General features: G+C 53.4%; 1 protein-coding gene across 3 annotated transcripts in view; it reads right to left on the bottom strand.

The window, feature by feature from the left end:
- The window catches only part of PPP6R2 (protein phosphatase 6 regulatory subunit 2), a 100,063-nt gene extending 80,266 nt beyond the window's left edge, over positions 1 to 19,797 (bottom strand). For all 3 annotated transcript variants that reach the window (XR_014319160.1, XM_082780974.1, XM_082780973.1), the window contains exon 1: positions 19,601 to 19,797. The gene's annotated coding sequence lies outside the window, so the exon portion shown is untranslated. The remainder of the gene's footprint in view (positions 1 to 19,600) is intronic.
- Between the last annotated feature and the right edge of the window lie 3,777 nt (positions 19,798 to 23,574).

Here is a 23,574-nt window from a genome sequence, read left to right as displayed (position 1 = left end):
GTGCCTGAAGCTTGACGGAAGTTGCAGAACTCAAAAACCAAACCGAACTGCCTGCCCCCACCTTTAACAGTGCATGTTCAGGAGCAGAAGATTGGTGTCTCAGCGATGACTGAGCCCAAGGAGCCACGGACAAGACCCAGCGGCCGGCTGCACGTCAGCCCTCTCGGCACGGCCTTTGCGCTGCTCCCAAACGAGACTGAAGGCTGCCCGCTGCCTTAACCCACGGCCCGCTTGGTTTCAACACCTCCCCCGGACAGCAAACTGGACATTTCACATCTCTTTCAGCCCAGAGGGTAACTGGCAGCATCGGCAGCATTTCTGCAGCAATGGGACTGCCCAGGGTCCAGGGACAGCTATGACACCGCAGTCCTGCGGCCAGCACTCGGTTTAATCTTTGATTAACTTTGTAATATTCTTGCACTTTTGTGATAACAGCATTCCTCCGAGCAGCACAGGCCCTCCCGTTTCCATTCTGGTTCTGCCCCCCAGGCCAGGGAGCCCCCTGCTCCCCCCGGCCCACCTCCAGCACAGCCTTAACAGCCCCCAGGAGCTCAGAGCACATCCCTTGTAAATTCAGGCTCAGAGCTTATTTTCCTCTCCATCTGGACGTTTGCAAAACGATATGCAAATCATGAGATACATGAAGTGAGACTGGTAATTATAGACGTAACCGAGCCCGCTTGCTATTTTAGCCTTCTGGCCAGGCACCGTGCAATCTCTCAGAAGCTGACCCCTAACAAAACCAGCACGTTATGGCAGCAGAGCTCGCAGGAAATATTTTCTAAACTGTTAAGTACAACACAGGCCGAACGTGAAGTCATCACTTTTTTCTGAGTTAAAGACTTCAGAAGTCCCGTCCACAAGGTCAGGCATGGCCAGACAACGAGCGCCAGCCGGGGACTCTGCAGGGCAGTTATTCATGGCAGTAAACTGCCCAACAGCACTGAACTGTGGCACGGAAGAAAATCAAGGACAGCGTTTTACTGTCAAAAGCACTGGCTAGAAAGAAGCTAAAACCTACCAAAAAAATGCCTTGCAGTCATCTGGAAGGCCTCAAACACCAGTCTGGTCTTTCTTACCTCACATCAGTAACACCAGAAGTGTCACAAGGAAGCCCAACGATTACAAGGCAGGGGACAGTCACCGCAACCAATTCTTCTCCTCCTGCCAACGTAACGCCCTGCTCATTCACACTCCCCAGCTGATGCTTTAAGTCAGCTCTAATCCATTTTAAGAAGCTGTCAAGCCACTCAGTAACTCAACAAGCTGCGGAGAGTTGCCAGTTTCATACATAACACCACTGTTACCTCACAGGAATTTATTTCTCGGTATTTTTATCTCCAAGATTTTCCCCAGATACTTGATAATTTGGGTTATCCCAAGTTTTTGACTGCACTGCTTAAGTTGCCTAGAAGAGTCACAGCTTCCCCACAGAGGTGAGTCTCCAAAACCCAGTGTGCTGTGAAGTCCCAGGTCATCTCCGATGAAGCCCTCAGACAGATCCGAAGTCTTCGTGCCGTGACTGCTGCAGAAGGCAGGCAAAGCCACCGCCACCCTGGAGCCACGTCGCTGTGAAAAGGCACGAGATGCTCTCAGGTCACCCCTGCCTACCCGAGCTCTCACTCCAGAAAACCCTAGGTCTCCAACCCAAACTGTTCTGTGCAGAACAGATGTGGACTAAAGCTCAACCAGGAGATAAAGCAATGGAGCAAGCGACCAGCGCACTTCAGCAGCAGCCCCAGCAGCCTCCAGTGGAAGAAGCCTCTGCAGGGGCTCAGCACGGCCACGGGCACTCCGTCGGGGAGATGCACAGCACTGAACCTGCTGACACAGAGCAGACAGGCTAAATTTGCTCTGCTCAAACAGAATTCAAGTTTTTAGCTTAAATGCACAATACCCCTGGTGCTGCCATGCCAAAAAGCAGGCTTGCTAAATGCTGTAGGTACCACAGCACCGACGCACAGGCCCGTGGGAACAGGGCACATGGACAGAATGAAAAATGTCAGCAGAGCAACTAGAAAATCCCTCACTAGAAAGAAAATCCCTCTGAGCCCAGAGCTGACAACAGCTATTTCTGGAAGACCCCCAAACGAAGACCCTCACTACTTAGCCTGCTCCTGACTCAAGGCACAAAAGAAGCAACTTTAATGAAAGAGCTATAAGAGAACCACACAGCAGGCAGCCCAGAAGCAATTCCGATAGAACCTGGAAGCACTGCGACTCCTGTGCTTTTTCACCATTTTATTTTCACCGTGTTATCATGCATCTCCCACACTCAGGCCTTGCTGCTAAGAGAGGTCAGAGTCTCTTCTCCTCAATTTTCCTCTTCCCTGTCTTTGGAAAAAAACAGGGTTGTCAACAGTTTCTATTTATGTGTTCAACAACACAAGTAACGACTTACGCTGGCCAGAGCAAGAGAGAAAAACACCTAAGAAATAATTTGATCTTGCACGAGTTATTTGCCCTGACCACGCTGAGCTCAGCACCAGCCTCCCAGCCCACGCTGCCGCGCCTCCTGCCCTGCACGAGCGGTGCTGGTCCCAGGCTGGGTGCTGAGCAGGCAGGAAACGTGTGGTGAGGGAGCAAGCAGCAGGGCCGGGGCCATTTCGACCAATTTAGTGTCCAGGACCTCAGCAAGTGGTCACACAAAAGCCTGTGCCAGAAAGGTGCAAACTGCTCTGCACCCGCACCGATTCCAACCGCACATGGGCTCCAAGCTACAGTCACGGCGTTTGTCTGTCCTCACCCAAAGGCAACGCAATCTGAATGTCATAATTCAGCATCCTTCTCACACACAGCAGCTGAACAGCCGTGAGGACTGCTCGACTGAACTGCTCCAGTCTTAGAAGACTCACGGCAGGACTTACAAGAGCACACGGCTCCTAAGCCGGACTTCCCGGCAGCTCAGCGTGCTACTGCTGCGTTTACATCCAGGAACCCGGGGCGTATTTTTCATTTTCAAGGCTCTTCACTTCTCCCCGCAAGTGCTTTTACAGGTAGAGCACCAACTTACTCATCAGATCTGCAGCTGAAAGGAAGTGAGCCTCACACTGCAGAGCGCTGAGCGCCTCGAGAGGTGCTTCACGCCGCCACACCAACTGCCGCACACCCCTCTGCCAAACAAAAGAAAGTGAAAATGTCCCCAGTAAAAATACCCTGCATAGCTTACACCTCCAGAATAGCACTCCTCATCTTGGGCTTGGCTTTGCATCTAAGAATTAAACAGCAAAATGTAAGAACTTCTTACTTCTACACAGGCATTTTAAGATGCTGTTGGAACCGATGATCCCGTGCCATCAGAGCACGACGGTACAGGCACAGCGCAGCAATTACAGAAAGCCCACGGAGAACACACCCAAAGCATGGTGCAGACAAGCAGGACACCTCTTTCTGAAGTCTTACTTTTCACATACGTCAGCTGCACGTGTGGCAAAAGCATCACTCCTGGAATTACTGAACCTGCAGTTGCTGCTCCTGGTGTGCTCGTTTCCCATCACCTCGCCGGGCGCTCAGGAGGAGATTCCCAGGTACACAGCCCATTATTTGCGTGCCACCTTCTCTGAAATCCAGCTTGCATAACAAGAGCTCCAAGAACATTTCTTTTTGTACTACCAGAGAAACAACTTTGCAGAGTAAATGGAAAAAGTGTCTAGTTCCAAACCCTCCAAGGCAGCTTTGGCAGCCCGCTGCTGACAAGTAGCACGCTCCAAGTCTTCGGGTCCATTGGAAGCTTGGAGGAGGAAAAAAATAGCACTGCTAAGCTGTTTGGTACCTATTAACAGACTTACTGGCTAACCAGCCAGAAGAAATGCGTCTGGCGAGCTCCTACAGTAACATGTTTTGCACCAACAAAAAGGCTGCAGAGCTCCTGGGCAGTCTTCCACGTCAGCCTAACTCGCCAGAAAGACTCAGCAATAAATAACTTTGGTTAGTAAAGAGATGCCTGCTCTCACTTTTGCTCTGCCCCATTCTTCTGCTGTCACTAAGAAAGAAGCCCTTTCCAATCTGGAAAACATCGCCCCCACACCGAGTAACAGCCCTGAAGAGTGGCTGCCCGGTGCCCAGAGAGCCCCCCGAAGCCAGGCTGCCTCGGAGCTGCCCCAAGGAGCACGCCAGCCTAGGGGGGACAGGGGAAGGGGGACCTGGCATTTTGCTTGCAGCTGAAGCTGGGCCAGAGCTGCCAACAAGCACAAGGCAGAGTTTCACTGCCTTGTGAAAAGGGTCTCCAGCACTCCCCAGGTCAGCACAGAAGTTTGGCGTTTCTCCTCGAGCACTCACAGCCACCCTCAGCTCCCCGTGCCGCCTGCTTCCAGCAATATTTTAAACCGCATCCTCCTGCTGGAAACAAGTCCTATTTAGAAATTTTTCTAATGTCTCTAGAACAATTTTGGAACATCTCCGCCAGCCAGCACCAGGCACAGCACACAGCCACAGCAGCAACATGCCTCAGGAGGGCAGCGACACGCACGGTCACTGAGGTGCTGTCCAAGAGGTGCTGAGCCCAGACCTCGGCCAGCACCACACAGCATCCTCCCACACTGCACAACGGGGCTGGCACAAAGGCCAAACACCACCAGTGCCACCCACGGATGCAAAAGCGTCCCTTGGCACCCCACAGCAGTGACACACTGACGAGAAGCCGCTGTGCCTGGTGGAAGGATCGGTCCTGCCTGCTCCCTGTTCCAACACCCGTTTTCCTCAGTTTCCCTTTGGCAGTCAGGTCAGGGTCCATTCAGGCAGAAATCACAACTCCCCCTTTTCTGGGAAGAGCATTTCCTATTCAGACAAACTTTAAATAAAGCCAGCAAGCACACGGGCTGCCATAGAAGCAGCTGATTCAATACCTTCCAAAGCTCCAGACTGATGCACAGTTAACTGGCGAGCTCCAGCACAGCCAAAGCTGGCTCCAGCAGCCAGGAGATACAAAACAAAACAAAAACACCAAGCTCAGTCCCCAGAGCTGGTGCTGATCTCTGGAAGGGGCACACAGCACCGGGGATGCACACCAGGAATGACTGAGGCCGTCAGCAAGCAGCAGGGCCAGCCCTCACCGCGCTGCAACCGCACCAGGTGCGTCGCTTCGGGGGCTGCACTGTGCCTGTGACAGGCACACCAACGGGGTCACAGGTGACTGGCAGCGGGTGCCAGGGCTCACACACGTGCGTCCACTCCTGGGGACCTCTCATCCTGTCACTGAGTTCCCCTGGGCCCATTTTACTGCTCTCCACGTGGGATTTGTTGCACTGCTGAGAAGCCCCCAGGGCACCTCTTCTCCGGGATCAGTCCCAGTAACACTCACATCGCACATGTTCCATTTCAGCATCTCCGTGGCTCTCTGCTGGACTCTCCCAGTCATGAACATGACTCTGTTGTCCTCGGGACATGTCCCATGGCTCAGCTTCCTCCCACCTGCTGAGGTCCTGCTGCACAACCAGCAGGTCTGCTAACAGCATCCCCCAGCTGTCCCAAACACGCTTCTGCTCATCCTTTCCACAGATACGCTGTGTTACTGGCCAAGGGCTGGGTGAGCGCATCGTGGAAAAAGGGAAGAATCACAGAATGGCTTGGGTTGGAAGGGACCTTAGAGCTCATCTAACTCCAACCCCCTGCCATGGGCAGGGATGCCACCCACTAGATCAGGCTGCCCAAAGCCCCGTCCAGCCTGGCCTTGAGCACCTCCAGGGATGGGGCAGCCACGGGTTCTCACCACCCTCACAGCGAAATCGCTCCATCACAGAAGGCCACCAGATGGATCAGGAATGATTTGCCCCTGGGGAAGCCCTGCTGGCTGTCTCAGATCACCTTGTCCTGCAATTGCCTTGACATTGCCCCCAGGCGGATCTTGCCAGGCGCAGAGGTGAGGCTCACCAGCCTGTAGATCCTTGGGTTCTCTTTCCACCCTTTTTAGAAACGGGAGTGATAGTTCCCTTTTTCCAGTCGCTGGGGACTTCAACCGGCTCCCATGATTTTTCAAACACGATGGAGAGAGGCTTGGGGACTACATCAGCCAGTTCCCTCAGGCCCCTGGGAGGCACAGCATCGGGTCCCATGGACTCGTAGCTGTTCAGTTGTGTCAGGAGGTCCCGGACCTGTTCCTTGCTTACAGCACGAGGGGCTCTGCTCCCGCTGGCCCTGCCAAGACGTTTGGGGTCTCAAGAGACGTGGGAAGCCTGACCACCAGTGAAGCTGTTGTTAAGTCCTGCTGCCTTCTCCATGTGTGTTACCAGTCCTGTCTTCATTTGTCAGAGGCAATACGCTCTCCTTGGTCTTTCTTTTGTGACCAATGTACCTGCAGAACCCTTCTTGTTATTCTTTGCCTCCCTCACCACGTTTAATTCCATCCGTGCCTTGGCCTTCCTGACCCCATCCCTGCCCATCCAGACAGCATTTCTGCCCTCTTCCCAGGGCACACAGCCCTGCTTCCACCACCTCTGCAGTTCCTTCTGCCTAAATTTGAGCAGTAGACCCTTGCTCAGCCATGCCTGCTTCCTACCCTCCCTGCCTGATTTACCACATATGGGAACAGAGAGCTCCTGTGCCCTAAGAAAAATGTCCTTAAAGAGCTGCCAGCTCTGACCAGATCCTGCGTCTCCCCTAAGGACTGTGTCCCACGGGATCTCATCCACCAACTCTCTGAGCAGCTGGACGTTTGCTTTTCTAAAGAATCCAGCTTGAGAAGACACTTGTGGTCTTCCCGGGACTGCACAACACAGCGCTGCACGGGAGGTGACCAGAAGAGAGTTACTTGCTTAAGAGCAGGACAAGGGACGAGTTGTTAGTGAAACCATTCAAAACCAGCTGAGGAACAGAGCCCAGACCCAGCGAGCAGCTCCTCCCAACCACCAGCTGTATGGAAGGATTTTAGCTGGGTCTGACTGGTCCTTCCCTGCTCTCTCAGTGCTCATCTCCAGGATGAAACAGCGCTGATAGAAACGTTTCCTTATTCACAGTATAATATAGTGAAGATTACATCCGTGATCTGCACTGCTTGCCCCGACTGCATTCATACCAGGCATGAAGAAAACTGAAATAAACAGAAAATGAGAAGTTTGCTAAGTAAACAAATGTTACGGCACCTGAAGGGAGTTTTTCAGATTAGTGCGATTTTATCCCTGAGAGGTCTGTGGGTCTCCAGATAAACTGAGCTGGCAGTGATGGTTTCCTGCCGTACCCAGGAAGTACTGGAGCTGCTGAAGCCCACCGCTACGTGGAAACCAAGCAAATTCCTCTCAGGCAGCCACCTCCCGCCTTGCCACCAGCTGCACTTCTGTGCTGCAGCTGTCCACGGAGCCACAAGAAGGCAACGTGAAAGAGAGAAAATTAAAGGCAAGAAATACCTAAAGCTTCCTCGCCAGCCTCCACCTTCCCATCTAGTCTGTAACTTGGAAAACCTCAGTCTTCATAAATATGCTCCAAATTCACACTGGTGGCATGCCTGCCCTTCATAATCACGCTATCTTCAGCAGGGAGAGGAAATCCACCCTTCTGATGGAGGAGCCCTTCCTACCCGACACATGGGGTTCGTTCTCCTTTGGGATACCCTTGCAGGCACCCTCTGAAAACCGAGCCTTGGCAGGCTTCATTTTGGCCCCCCCACCAGCAGCAGATCTCCCGTGTCACACCAACCCAGTACAGCCGTTATGGCAGGTTACCTGACGTGCTCCACGTGCTCTCACGCCTGATGCTAACATGGGCAGGCATTATTTTACGTACGGCATGTTGCAGGCAGTAAGGCACTAGGCATAAGAGCAAGATAGAAATCTGTCTTCTACACGTATGCAGAGCCTTAATCTCCCAAGATCAAAAACATTTAGGCAAATCTGTACTTACCCTAGTGCTACACTGAAACTGAAGCTTCCTACTACAGTGGAAGACCGAGCACAAAGCCCTGAGAAAAACAGAAAGCGAGGGTTGGTTACAGCCTGTGAGACACACGCAGCTCACACAGCAACCTGAGGTAGGCCTCAGGTGCAAGAACACAGCTTTTGTAAGCAACAGCTGCAATAAATTAAGGAATTAAGATGAAATGAGCAGCTGTCCCTAATAGGGGAGTCTGGATGAGTCCAAAGCAGCCTTCTCTGCTCCCAAGTTAGCTCTGTGCCATCAGCCCATCCCTGCTAGAACAGCCAGCTGCAGGTTTAGTGACAGCGATGCCATGGGACATTATCCATGAAGGGTCTCTGTGAAACCCTGCAAGAGCCATCACCGCACCTCCAGGGCTCCTTGTGGCTGCAGAACACGAATAAAACCTCTCTGTTAACACCAGGTATCTCCATAAGCACATTTCTCACTCAGCACTCTTCTCCTTGTCCCCTACTCTCACCCATTTTCCCAACCCCGCTGACAGGCAGCGATCAGGAGGCAAAGCAGGAGGAACGAGAGCCCTCAGAGCTGACAAAGGCTCCAGCCACTGTAATTCTGCCAAGCTCTGGCTGAGCCTGTACACAGCAAAGTCTCACCACCAGAAAGCACTCAGGCATTGTAACCTTTGTCACCTCCTACAACTGAGCACACAGCATTATTGATCGACTGTTGTACTGGGTTAGCTCTGCAGTTAGCCATTGACTCAGTGCTGGGATAACTAGCACTTAAAACCTTGCATCTCATGCCATGTGCTCACCAGGCAGTTGTTGTTGTTGTTTAAGAAGCACTTAGTTTATTAGTTTATCACTGATTCATTGCTTCATCTTCCTTCCACTCCCTCCAAGTCAGATCATCTCCAAAGGTGAACAGTCAGCAGTTTCTGTTCCGTTCAGGTGAAGGATGCGTCTCTGGTTAAACACCCCACGGACTGTGCCTGTGGGCCCCTTCCCCAGCAGAAGGGCAGCGAAACTTTGCTGGAAGGCCGGCCAGGGTCCTGGGGAGCGGGATCACATTCCTGCAGCAAGCACACCCCTCTGCTTCTATCCCCAGGGTTCAGCTCCTCTGGGAGGGACAGGACAGGTCAGCGTCCTGCCGAGCACACCCAGCACCTCCTGGGCACCACAGCCACGTCTCCCAGCAGAGCTTTTTTCAGACATCCTCCACCCGGGACCCATCCCCAGCCCAGGGCCCCGAGGCGCTGCCTCCTTCGGCCCCACGAGGCCATGACTTCGCCCTGACCCAGGAGGCGGCCGCCTTCCCGCGGGACCGCCCAGCCCCAGCTGCTGATGTGCAAACACGAAGACACGCGTGGAGCTATCAGATAAAAAACACTCCCAAGCAGAGCAGCAGCTCAGCAGCAAGCCAGGAGCCTGCCTCTGCTTTCCTCTTCTGAGTTAGCGATAGGAATTCCTTCTTTTTTTCGTAGCACCTAACTGGGGGATGAAAGAGGCCGTGCCTACACTCCTCGGACACAAGCAGTAAATGCCAAGCTGCAGCAGCCTGGTGTACCAGCACAGCGAGGCATTTCTATTCCTTTAAATAAAAAACTGCTGCAGGCAAAACATGATGAAGGCTGTCTGTTGAACAAATACGCACCCGAAATTAAGAGTTACTTCTAATTATTTTACGCTTCTGAAGTTCCTAATAAAAAGATGCTATCAAGAAGTACTTTGTTTTGAAGATCAGCTTTATCCCCACCTAGCATCTAGCTAAACAGCCCAGCATCTAGCTAAATCATTGCCCTACCCCATGCTAAGGACAAAGTTTGCACAGCTTTTTTAAATGTTGCATTTTTAATGAAATTCAACACACCCAGACACTGAAGAAACTGCTATGCTTCCAAAAAATGCAGAAAAACTAGCCACAAAAATACACCAAAGTCAGTGTGAACATAATTGCACAGAAAAAAAGGCTTTTTTTTCTAGGTCAGCCGAAAGCCTGTGGAACTGAGCACACCAAGTACGGGGCTCCCCAGCCTAACAGCGTCCCTCCATCTGTAAGGGCACGGCCAGCTCGGAGCTGCCAGCCCCCACTGCTCTCCGTCCGTTACAGGACCGAGTCATCCTGGAGCCTGGCCCCCCGTGAAGTCAGCGAGCAGGGGCAGCCTTTCCAAGTCACCCTCCTGCAGGGATTTCAGTGCTTCACTTTAAAGATTACCCTTTACGTGTAAGATTTGCAATTCAATTTGAATATTACAAAGCCAGCACTCAATCGCTGTTAAACAAGCACAACAAAACCACGGGGGTTTTAAATGCCACTTTGCATCTCTTGCAGGACTCCGCAGCCACTCCACCCCGCGCTCCCTTGCCTGCTTACCTGAGTGAACGAGACTTGGATGCCACTCAGACTTCTAAGCAACAAATTGAGCTCTTCCTGATCACCTTCAGAAGTCGTTGGCTAGATTATCTCAAAACCGAGATGCTGGTGTTCTCCAGTCAGGAGCATTTTACAGACAATCTCCTGTGCAGAGCCACATCCCGCACAGATCCGGACCCTGGGCATTTTCTCCTCGCTGCACCCCCAGAACAAGCCAGCAGCACAGCACGCCGTTCAGACTGCTGACGGTGAAACAGCAGCATTTGCAAATAAAAGATTTCCTGTTGTGCTTTTCAAGAAGATCAAGAGCTGTAGGTTTCAGACGCTCCTATTTCATCAGGACCACGATATCCTCAACCAAGCGAGACAAACCACTGCCTGCATTACTCTGCTGGTCCCCAACACAAGTCCAAAGTGGCACAGCCACACTCGTGCCTCCGCTGCAACTTCCCCAGAACATTTCCATGTCCAGCTGTTCTACCAAACCACACAAACAAGGCACCACACTGCTTTTCAGAACTGTAACTACTCAGTGCCCTAAAACAGGTCATTAAACGTGCATCTTCATTTCCTTAATCGCTCAGGGTATCACACGGGCACCGTCCGCACAAGGAACTCAATCCAAGCATCTCTGCAGTTACAATAAATATTACAACACTCAAAAATCTTCCATACGACAACAGACCACCAATCTGTTTTCCCATTGAACAGCACCACTTCAGTATATTTACGAGCTTTATGTCATGAGACATCTTGAAAGGAAAACGATCATTTGGAAGTTTCAGACCCACCCTTCTGGCGTTTACTCGGACAAACAAGCTTTGGAGCTCAGCTTGCTCGTCAAATGGCAAACCGGAATCATGCGCTGGCGATTCTGCTGCAGTTTGCCATGTATTCAAGGCTGCACTGATGAAAAAAGTCGTTTTCCTTTTCCATGCACTACTAGCAGAATGAGAACTCAGCTGGATCGTTCCCCGACTGGCTCACAGCACGGCTGCACAAATGCTTGCGCCAGCAAGGCGTGAGGGCAGAGAAGCAAAGAATGGGGATGAGCAGCAAGAAAGGGACAGCCTTCCAGCGCTGCTGCCAGCTTCAATGCACGTCAAACTGTGGCTTTAAGCTCCAGTTTCAAGCAGTTCACATTGCAACTCAACAGCCTTAAACATGACCAAAAACACTAACGAAAAGCACAGGTTCTGCAACAGGAAGGGTGATAACTTCAAGTGGCTTTAAAGAGCGATATCTATTTTTCCAAGTTTAATAAATTCTAGGGTTTGTTTTCTTTTCCCACAGTTTATACATCGGCCTTGCACAGAAGATCAGCAGTAAACACGCTCAGTCTGTAAAATCCCTCAGAGAACACAGACTGGGGTAGCTGCAGGAACAGGGCAGCATCTCAGTGACCATCCCAGCTGCAGTAAAGCCTCGCATTCAAGACTGCTCGGTGCTGCACCCGACTACACAGTTAGAAGTCATCTTTGAGATTCATTTACATGACACCAAGCTTGTTGGAATACCAACTCCACGTCCAGCAAAGCAGGCTACAGGCAGCAAAACCACTGCCCTGCTGCATTCCCCCCATGCCGAGAGCCCTGAGCACCAGGAGCTGCAGCCACGCAGGCACCCGGCACCACGGGGCTGTACCAGCAGGAGGCACACGGCTGGAGATGCCTTCGAGAGCACATTTTGTGTTCTACAAGTGGTCGGACTGAAGCCTTACCTTATGGTGCCACGTTAGGTAACATTCCTGCTGCTTCGGTGCGGGCCAGGGGAGCATCCTTGGTTTCGAATGGAGAACAGCATCACAGAGACAGCCTGGGGCAGTCGGCCCCAAAAGCAGGCACAGTCGGCTGGCTCAGGATTAGGCAAAGGGAAGCCACGAGGGGACCAGGGCAGAACAAGGTGCTGGGGGCACCTCTCAATTCCACCAGTAACTTCCACAGGTACCTGTGCTGCTCCCAGTACACGAAGGTGTCATCGAACGTCACACACAAACGTTTCCTCCTCTTACACAGGTGGAACACCCAGACACAAAGTCAAGCCTACTAACTCTTGGCCTAATTAATAACCAACACCAAGCTTCACAAGCTGTTTGCACACCAGAAATTGTGAACCAGGAATACATCTGGGCTTCCACACACCCTATCAGTTCCCCTTGCTGTTTTTTTTATATAGCAGATAACCCGGTCTTATTTTTCAGTCTTCTCTGCCATGCTGTTTTCTTTAAAGACACTTCAATGTTGTCTCTACCACTACCACACACAACGTTTCACCATCTCCAGGCACAGCACCCATTCCAACAACTACACTCTTATTTGGCTCGTTGTTCGCACACGGAGCTGAATTTCCAGAGACCTTCCAACAGCGCTGCCTGCTCTTCTCCCATCTCTTCCCCATCAGGCAGTCAGAGTTTAGACAGGCCCACGTGCACCAACTGCAGTCATTTCCTACCAGCAAGAAGTGCCTTTCATGTCCCAAAACTTCAACACACGGGCCGATGGAAGACAATTTATTTTTATCATGGGCTTTTGAGACTCTCCTGTTTCTCCAAACACTTGGTCTGCCATCAGTTTGTTAGCAGCTTGGTAAAATTCCTGCTTTTCCAAAACAGTACCCTCATGACTATGGCAGAGCCTACCAACTTTGGCTACACAACCATTTTTTCCTCGCATGACAAATTTCTGCCGTGACTGCCAAGTGATTTGGTTTCATTTCACAGATCCTTGGTAAAAACCCAGGTATACACTAAATATTTGTATTTGCTCTTCTCAGACTAAAATTAAATAGTTTTGTCCTTGGGAACTGTACCAATTCATCCCAGCGTTTTCTTCCAGGTATTTTAAAAACCAGCACTTGTAAGCTCACTTCAACAGAGTTAAAACTTTACTCAAGAAAATAGGAGTCAAAGTGGTGAGGCCTTTTCTGTGAGATGGAAAAGACAAAACATTCCTCAGCAGCACTGCTGCCTGAAGCAGAGGGGAAAGGAAGACCTGGGGGTCACGCACACACTTGGTACTGGATAAAAGCCACCACGCTGAAAGAACTGCAGATATTAGCACTGATTATTTGAAAGGGTGACTTTACAGTGACTACGATTAACTAGAAACAAAGATGACAGAAGCATCAGGAAAAGCAGAAGTAATGAAATTAGCTGCCTGTTTTGTAAGAGGAAACAGTGGGTACAGCGTAACATGGATGGAAAGCAAACACGCATTTATTCCTGGCGCTGCATCCCTAAAACATTAAGCACTTCTCTGCAAAATTCAGCATCCTCAGATGACTTATTTTTGTAAACAACTCTGCCACCTCAGCCCCAAGTCTGTACAAAACCCAGATGCGTGTAACAGTCCCATGACTGGTCACACTTAAATGGTCTTCAGAAAAGGAGCAAGATTCCTGTTTATGTTTACTGGAACAGCGATGCCAAATTTCTGTACGTCTCAGGGTCCTCTCCCCGCTACCAATGCAGAGGCGTGGAGAAGTGCTGCCTTCTGCAGCACGGAGCTCACTGTTTGTTTATGACCCCAACCCAGCAGACAACCACAGGATATAGCTACTGTGCTGGTTAGCACCTGTAGGTCTCAGCCAGAACCTTGAAATCCAACTGTGCTGATCGTGCAGATGACAAAAACTTCAGCTTGCACTGGTCTCAAGCAGGTCACCAGGTGCTCCGAATTATTTAAAGACTCTGCTTTCCACCTCAAACTCATCAGCCAGCTGTGAAAGAGGAAGAAGACTCACCAAGCAGAGCTAAGGGCACAGCATGTTGCAAAACATACCCAAGGCCACATTAACCTTACAATCCATCACGGGCAAGGAGGCAACCTCGGTGAGACGAGGAGAGCCCCATCAGGACCTCTGCCCAGCGAGTCTGATCTTCTGGAATTGGATCTGCCTCACCTAGCTTGTAGATATTTATGCTATCGATGACTAATCTGAATTAGTCACCCAAACTCCCGCTGCTGTAGGAGAGAAACGAGCGCTTCTACAGCAAAACTATTTCAGACTTTTGCATCAGAAGAAAATAAGCATCTGTTTCTCTCCATTGACTAAAAAAAGGAACCCTAAACGGTTACCTCAGATGTAGGCATTTACATCAGAGAGATCTGAGCTTCAGGGACAAGTCCCAATCCCCTGAAAGCGAAGGCAGAGTCTGAAACACAACGTTATAGAAAAGCAGCTTAGAAAGCCACGGGAGAAAACAAAAGCCACCAACAGGATGTAGCACATACCATGGACAATGCAACGTTAAAAAGTGATATAGTAAAGGACTGCGAGGAGGCCTAAGTAACAAAAACCAACTGAGCCCTAAGAAAAGCAATCACCCACGCTAAAAGAACTAGAAAAGGGTAATGTGGAATAGAACCAAGCTGAAATCTGGTATTTAGGATCTTCTCATTTGATAAACAGAGAGCTGGCTGGGCATCTGTTGGCCAGCACCTGGATGCTCTATAGCTCAGGAGCTGAAGTCTCAGGACTCTGAGGATGACCCGATATGGCACCTGCTATGCTCAGTCTGATTTAATCCCAGCCTTCCCTCACACCACCACAGCCCCTTCCCATTTAGCAGTCTGCCAGCAGGGCAGCAGTGCTCAATCCCTATGGTGCTGAGTACCCGGAGTACAATAAGGGAGCAGAAATCGAGCAGGAGGAGCAGTCCTGACAGCGCAGCTCCCTGGAAGCACGGGACAAAGCAGGAGCAGCCACACTGCAAACTCAGATCAATTAAATGGGAACCACACCTTATTCAAATGCAGACAGAGACCTGCTCTGCCCTCCTCTCCCTCCCGGGTCGGCTTCCCGCATCCTCCCGTGTGTCAGCACTGCTTGTGCAACTGCACATCGAGCTGCTCACAGGAGCTGATCCAGCTGAAAGCTCCTCACTTGGAGCAGCGCTGGCGTTCAGCGGCAGCACAAGTGTTAATGCCAACACACGGCAGCCTGGGCCGGGGCCAGCTCGCAGGGCCTCAGAGCTGCACCCTTGTCCTTTGGCTTGGGGAGGCAGAGAGTTGTCAACCTGACCGCTTGCAGTCTCTGTTATCCTTCTAAAAAGTGGGAATCGGTCTTAAAAGAGAAGGATCACAGTAAATGGGATGCCAGAGGATCCTCCAAAGGAACAAAATGAAATGGTAAATGGCTGCAGAAACACAGCCTGCCTCGTGCCACCCCGCCCTGTGCACATGGAGCTGGGAAGCTGGAACAGCCCCAGGTTCCACCAGACCATCGGGAACGAAGAGCAAGGGGGAGAAAGGAAGGGAGAACACGGCAGGGAATGCACGGCATCATCAGGAAACGTGAGGGCATACCCATCACACGCGCTGTCTGTTAACATAAGTCTACCAGGGAAAAATTAAAGACAAAATTGAAACTGAAACGTGTTGTGTTGCCTTCTTCCTGCCGCAGGCTGCAGCAGGAACGGCCACCTCCACCGCCACAGTCTTTGCACCGTTTTTGTGCTTTCCCCTCAGCGAGCAGTGCTGATGCCTGCTCTGCTGCTGCTGCTCCCGATTCTGCCACAGAAAATCAAAATCAAAGTGACAAAATGTTTACCAGTGTCACTGCGAGCCACGGCGTTCTGAACAGCAGCAAACTGCAGAAATGAAAAGAGGAAAAAAGCCTACGACAGGCATGAGAGGAAGAGCAGCAGAGTCGTTTGTCAACCCAACAAAAACCTTGAATTCAAGGAATCAGGAATCAGTACCTTGGGAAAGTTTTTGCAAATCCTGTAGATGGCCAACCACCCCCACCAAAGCCGAGCTTGGTGGAAGTTTTATTTTGCCGAGGTAACGAAATGGCCCCAGCGCGGCCTGGCTGCCTGCAGGAGCTCCCTGAACTTTGCCATTTACCCATAATGTTATTTTCTCGTGCCTTCCGGCTTCCCTTCTGTACAGATAAGATTGTGTCAGAGCCGTGTCAGGACGCAGCGGTGAGAAATTCGGTGTTTGCCACGCCGGGGACAGGGCCCAGGGGAGCAGGGCAGCTGGCGCCTCGCTCCCAACAGGGCCAGCGGCCGCCCCACACGGGACGAGAAGTCCAGCAGGCACCAAGAAAGAGAAACAGAAAAAAACCTGGCAGCAGGCAGCAGCCCCAGCACAACAGCTGCAGAGCTTCCAGGCTCAGGCCGATGCTTTCGACTTCCTCCTCCTGCTACGACGTTCTTCTGAGCGAGCTCATCCCGCTCCTGCTGACAGCCCCTTCCCGACCCCTGCCAAAGCACGCTGTCGGCTGCACGCTGGGGACGGCTGCGCAGCCGCGGCCACCGGCAGCCCCTCGGGTTTCCCTCGGACCAAGAGGCATTAATAAGCAAAAAGCCAGAATGGTGCTGTCCAGATCCAGCCAGAGCTGTCAACCTGCAGCTCGCAGAGTGGGCTCGAGCCCCAGGCACACGCAGGGCACTGCAGAGACCCGAGCTTCTTCACCCCGAGCTTCTTCATGCCGGCTGTGAAAGCTTCCTTCCCTGAGATAACTTCAACATTTCTCTGCCTGGATTTCCCCCCTGCCCGAGTTAACACGCAGGTAAAAATAGCCCAGGCACGTCAGGATAAAGTCAATATTGGTTATTGCTCTGCTGCCTGCCTTAGGACCAAAACAAGGCCCAGGGGGAGGGGAGGGCGCGGGGAGGGAAGGAGCAAAGCGCAATGAAAGGAACAAGCAGCCCAGGAACACAGCCGTGGCCAGAAAAGCCAACATGCTTCTGCTTCTCATAATATTGAATCAGAGAGGACACCTCAGCTCCTTTGTTGCTACTACTGGTCACGGAGAGGCCACATTCTTCCCTGATCCTCACGTAAACCCGCTCACGTCTGTAGATCTCCCGTGAGAAGGAGGTAACAAACAGCCAAAGCGATCCCCCGGCCCATAAAAGATAATTAAGAACAGAACTGCCTTACCCTATAAATAGGGCCGGGAGCGCACGACTGCTCCTCTGCACTGCAGCTCCATATTTGACTGCCTAGATGGGAGCCGACATCGCTCCGGAGCACGGCCTCTTACCTCTGCTCCCCGCAATTAGTGCTCCACCAAGCTCCCACCACCAGCAACAAGACCTCCCCCAGGTGCTCCTCCCTGCGAAGCTCCCGGGCTGCCAACACTCGGCTCCTGCTTCGCTCCCCACTCCCTGACCTCAACTGTTCTTCCCGTGTCACTTACACCCAAGTTTCCCTGTTATTCTCGTCATTCTACTATTGTTTCAGCAGCATTTACTCTAACGAGGCTCTCTCCTCTTTCTCGGCATTCCAGTTCACCCGTTTCTACGGCCGAGCTTATTAGGCTGCTCTAGCTGCTGCCCTTCAGGCACTGACACTTCAGACTCCAAGCCACTGTGTTAAGAAAACACACTGCTTGATTATGCATGTGGAGTCACTCTCCCCAACGTATAATCTGCAGCTTTTACCCTTACACCTCTACAGACCTCGTTACCAGCAGCAGGGAACACGAAAGCCCGTCCTCCCTCTCCCCAAACACAGCACCTTCGGTCGCCCAAGCTCTGTGGTGCTCAGGACAGAGCAGCGCTTTTGGTTTCTCTTTGGCACCTCAGCTGGCAGCCGATAAAAGCAAGGAGCAGGCATGGGAGGAAGGGCTCCTTCCAGCCAGCACAGCCCTGCGAAGAGGAGGAGAAGTCCGTCCATCGAGCTGCTTCCTCCTGGAGCTCAGGACTGCACAACCTGGGGACAGCGAGGCCCCAGTTCATCCCAGCTGAGTCCTGAGCAGCAAGCCCTGAGCCGGGGAGACCCCAAAGCGCACCCTGTCCCCTGCAGCCCCACAGGCACCCCCTGCTTTCCACCATCCCCTCACAAGGGAGCAGGGCAGAAGGGCTGTGACACTGCTGACAGTACCCTGCCACGTCCTATGGGCGACTCAAACCCACGGGCTGAGGGTGCTCAAATATTACTAGGGTAACGAGATACAGGGCTGCAGATAGCTCACTTTATCGTCCATTTGAATGTGACATTCCGATTTCTGAACTATGAACTTAAAACTCCAGCCCGTCCCTATGGCAGTGTTATGGTTCCATCAAGCACCATGCTCAGAACGAGGGCAATTTGGTGCTCCCCGCCACCCCCGAGCAAACGCCCCGTGCACAGCAGCTGCCTCCCAGGGGGGTGAAGCGGGCAGGAGCCCCCCAGCACCTCAAATCTGCCCCCTGCCCCCCTGCCCGACCTCGCTGTGCCACCACCTCAGCTCCTCCCAGGAGCTGCCACACCACAACTTCCACCCCATTTCTGGCCAGGACGCTGTCCCCAGATTTGCAACGTAACACCCAGAACGTGCCAAAGGCCCCAGAAACGTCTGCACGACAGAGAGACGAAAATCAAAGCAGGCCTCCAGTTTCCAAGGGTTGTGTTCTTGCCCAGCCCTGGGTCATCCCCCGAGCAGGCGTTTATGGGCTCGCTCAGGGCCCTGCGGATCGTTTTACGCTCCTCCTGCGCGGCCCAAAATGTAACTTTGCTTACCATGATATCACCAGCCGTTGCTATGGAAATTGCTATACTACCATGCACTAGGGTGTGTTTTTTTTTTTAAACCACCGAAATATTTTGGCAGGCTGTTTGCCTCTAAGTGTCAGGATAATAAGGAAAATCATAAATGTTTGTTCTCCCGTCACCCTTAAAGCCGTGCGTTATTAAAAAGCAAAACCTGCCGGGCGGCAGCTACACGCTGGGCCCTGGACAGGCCCGAAATAGCAACTTTCCCCTTTCGCTTTGCAGAGAAAATAGATTACATCGGGAACAAGGCCTCGGCTTTGCGAATCACTGTTCTTGACGGGGAGATCAAGATCCGAAAAGCACCTCGGGCCCTCCCAAGTTCTCTGCGCCTGTTTTTCACTTCCTAGTTGTTGTTGTTTTTTTTTTGTGGTGCTGTTTTTTTTCCTTTTTTTTCTTTTTTTCTTTTTTTTTTTTTTTTTTGAAGCGCTGCAAAACAAGGCCCTGGCTTTCCGAAGGGTCCCCCTGAGGGCAGCGGCCCCCCCCCCCGCGGGACCCCGCAACGGGACGGCGGCACCGGGACAGCACCGGGGGGCTCCCCCCGACCCCACAGCACCCCCCTGACCCCACAGCAACCCCCAAATCCCCCCTTGTCCCCCTCAGACCCCGCTGTGCTCGGCCGCGGGCAGGGCCGGCGGGGAGGGCCCGGGCCTGGGCCTGCAACGGGGCAGCCCCGGGGGAGTCCCGGGGGCCGCGGCACGGTGAGGGGGGGGGCTCCCGGCGGCGTCGCGGGGCCCGGGCGGGGGTCGCGGTGTAGGCGGGTGAGGGGCAGGCCGCGCACCGCCCCCACCGGGCCCAGCGGGCCCGAGCCCTCCACGGGAGCCTCCGTGAAGGCGGCGGAGGTGGAGGGACGTGAGGGGGGTGCGGGGAGGGGGGGGGGCGCGGCCCAGCCCCGGTGTCGGTGACAGCTCGGCGGTGGGCCCGGCCGCGGGTCTCACCTGCTGGGGTCCGGCCCTGCCGTCCAGCCCCTGGCGGGGCCGCTGTGGCGCTGCCTGGCTGCGAGGCCCCGCGGCGAGGCGGGCATGGGCCGCGGCCGAGGCGGGGGCGCGGCGGCGGCCGGGGCTGCGCTGACAGCGGGCGGCGGGCGCGGGCGCTCCGGCGGCCTCCAAAATGGCGGCGGCCCCGCTGCTGCCCAGCGCCCAGAGAGGGGGGGGGGGAGAGGGCGGGAGGGCGGGGGCGGGGGGCGGGGCCAAAGGGGGAGGGGAGGGAAGGGGAGGGAGGGGCGGGGATGGAGAGGGGGCGGGGCCGGGAGAGGGGTGGGGAGGGAGGGAGGGAGGGGGAAGAGGGGAGGGGCGGGGGGGAAATGGGATGGGGGGGGTGAGAGGGGATGGGAGGGGGCACAGCCTGATGGGGGGGGACACAGGGAGAGGGGATGGGGAGGGAACAGGGTGAGGGGATGGGGGGGGTCACAGCCATGAAGGGGGTCACAGGGGGAGGGGGTGGGAGGATGGGGGGGCACGGGGTGAGGGGGGAGTGAGGGGATGGGGGGACACAGGGTGAGGAGATGGGGGGGTCACGGCATGATGAGGGGTCACAGCACGAAGGGGGTGTGAGGGGGGGCACAGCATGAGGGGGTGGGAGGGGATGGGGGGGCCACAGCCTGAGGGGGGGGGCACAGGGTGAGGGGTGAGGGGATTGGGGAGGTCACGGCATGATGGGGGGGCATGGGGTGAGGGGGTGTGACAGTGGGGGGGCACGGCCTTAGGGGGGAGTCAGGGGATGGGGGGGGCACGGGGTGAGGGGGAGTGAGGGGATGGGGGGGGTCACAGCCATGAAGGGGGTCACAGGGTGAGGGGGTGGGAGGATGGGGGGGTTACGGCATGATGGGGGGGTGCACGGGGTGAGGGGGGGGTCAGGGGATGGGGGGACACAGGGTGAGGGGATGGGGGGGTCACGGCATGATGGGGAGCATCAGGGGTGCCTGAGGGGGACGTGAGGGGATTGGGGGGGGGGGCCATGAGGGGCCAGGGGGGTCATGAGGAGAAGGGGACAGGGCACAGTGGTTTGGTCCCGGCCCTGTGGACACTGGGGAAAGGGGCCAGGGCCCAGGGGAAGGGGAATGGGGCCAGGGGAAGGGGACAGGGGCTGGGGAAAGGGGGACAGGGTCCAGGGGAAAGGGTCAGGAATGGGGGAACCCCTGTCACTGCTGGGACAGGCCCCAGGGCCTCGGGGGTGCAGGCTGGGGGCTCCGGGTTGGCACCGAGGGGGCTGCTGTGGGGCAGCTCACGGCCTTTGGGGTGGCATTTAATGCCAGGGGACAGCAAGAGCCCTTGGGGGGGCACAGCTCCGGCACGGGGACGCAGAGGCCGAGCTGCGAGCACCGGGCAGGGCCCTGCTGGGCTCACTGGGAACGGGGGGACTGGGCCCTGCTGGGGACACTGGGATTGAGGATGGAGGGTATGGGGCTGGGGGGAACGGGAGGGGAAGGAAAAGGAAAAGGGACGATCCGAGAGATGGAGCGGAGCGGCGCTGGGCAGCAAGGCTCCTCTGAGTCACGCTGCCGTGCTGGATTAAGTCGGCTTCGCTGCTGCCTTGCCCGGATTTGTCTCGGTGTGCTCATAAACTGCTTCCTCCCTGCCAGCACCACGCAGGAACCGAGCAGGAACTGAGTTAATTCTGAATTCCAAAGCCAATTCTTGCCATTGGGTTTGCCACCGCGTCTCGTCTTCTCTGCCAGTCCTCGGCCTTCAGCCCTCGGCCTGCCTCTATTAACGCACGTTCATAATGTCACACGTTTATAATGTCACACGTTTATAATGTCACACGTTCATAATGTCACGCATTGGTGTTTGCTCCAGCACCTACAGACAGACCTAAGGAGGAAACCCTGCTGAGAGGGTCTCGGTGGCAACCAGGCCCCCCCTGGATGGAAGCACACAGGGGAGATGGGGCCAGCACGGCGGGTGAGAGAGCTGCCTTAAAACCACCCTGTTTGCACCATAGGGGTGGGTTTTTTCCCCTGCAGAAATACCATAAAAAATCTCCACCGTCACTGAGCATACCAAATTGGCAACGATTCTCATCTAGGCCTGGTTTTCTCATCGTAAGGGCTCGAAGGCAAAGGGTCCAGGACTGTTAACAGCAGCCAGTATGGTAATTAACACTTGGTTGGCCATTAACAAGGGAAAAAAGAAAATATTAGTACAACTCCTTAAGTTTCATTTCTCTGTTTTGTCTGTTGGAGGGTAATGAGCTTATAAAGCACTTTTTATGGCATGTTGTGGCTTCTGGGAACGGAGCAATGGCAATCCAAGGAAATCCTCGATTCTTCCAGCCGTGCCCAGAGGGTTTTCGTTTGCTGTCTCCCCACTCAGAGCCAGAGGGCCAGGGCTGGAGACCCTGCCTGCCCCAGCTGATTTCTAGAATGTAGGTCTTGGAACAGCTTCCTTCTTTTCTCCTCCAGATCTACAAAATACACTAAAACACTGCTTAACTGCACAGGCTTGGCAGCGAGGATGGACTCGGGCTGCCAGCTCACCTCTCCCAACCCGGCACGCAGGCAGGCACAGGAACCGGGAGCGCTACTGGAGCCAGCAGAATGGCCCACGGGACCGAGCCCCTGGGTGTTTTACAAGGCCAGCTATATTCTGCTGCAAACAGCCATGGGTTTCTTCTGGGGCTACTCGTGCTGACACGCAGGTGCTGAATACTGGTATGACCTCTTTCCTGTTCAAACAGATACAAAAATCATGTCTGTCCACTTGTGCACATATTTAAATTTGGCAATTTCAAGTTTCACATCCCTCACTGTCATTAAAATCCACGCCAGGATATAAATAATTAAAAATATTATCCTGTCACTCTCCTTTCAGCAATGTCTCAGCCTTCCTAAACAGGAAGGAGCCGATGATTTGGTGTCCTCGCTCCAATGGTGTTAGCATTTCCAGACAATTGTTTATTGAAATTCATGCTGGCCATATTCAGTCCAACGTGCACTTGAATGATCTTGTGATTAGTCAGTGCCCAATCCAGCAAAAATATATTCAGAAAAGGAGTGTCTCTTTCACGGTTTTATAGGAAAAAATCCTAAGGATTTTTACCATTTCTTATTAAACTAGAACAGTAATTTCACCAGGTTACAAAAGTGTGAATTTACTTTTAAATCCTAAGGCCTGTGGATAAGAGAAAGAAACAGCTTTGCTGTTTACGTAGTGTTTTATATCCGCCCGGTTTCACCACTGCTCATCTCACATAGAACGAAGAGAAAGAAAGAGCAAGGTACAACAGTGCCAGCTCTGCTTAAATTAACAGTAACTCAAGCAATGGGATGCAGCCGCTATTCTGACCGGTGACCTCAGCTCTCCCTGTCTTAGAGAAAGATTAAGAAGCTGAATCTGTCTGCCATTGCGCTGTGTCAAAAAGTCTCGCGGAAGAGTAGCTCAGCTGCAAGCTCTCTGAGATAGCAAAGTTGTCCCGGTGCCAATTTGTATGTCATTCGGCATTCTGTTGATGCTAACAATAATGGATACAGACCATTTCTAAACAATCCGAATTGTGTAAGCACGCAACAAACAGAACTCATTCTAGCAGGTGGCCAAGAAAGCACTCTGCGGGTACAAGAATTCATCCCACTGGCCCCAACGAGGACCGTCGGTCGCTGTCGCTTCATTGCCTGCACTGCTGCAGAACTGCACCTGGAGCCACGGCCGCAGGCTCTGCCACCGTGTCCTGTCCTGGCGGTTAGCCCTGCCCTCGTTGGGCTCGCACCCCCAGAATTAGCATGCATAATTGCACTTTCGTCCCGTATGCAAACTTGTAGTCATTGGACAAGTCTGGTGAATACTGCCTCACTTTTTTAGCTACGCATTGAGGATGTATTCCACATCTGTACAAAATCAGCTAAAACTATGTTGTTAGCTTTCACCCCCGAACTTGAAAAGCTGCCACTGGTTAACTCAAATAACTGATTTGC

Source organism: Aythya marila (genome assembly GCF_965140915.1).
Source record: "Aythya marila genome assembly, chromosome: 1".
NCBI lineage: Eukaryota > Metazoa > Chordata > Aves > Anseriformes > Anatidae > Aythya > Aythya marila.
Note: the sequence above shows the minus strand (reverse complement) of the source record. Positions and strands in the feature narration are given on the sequence as shown.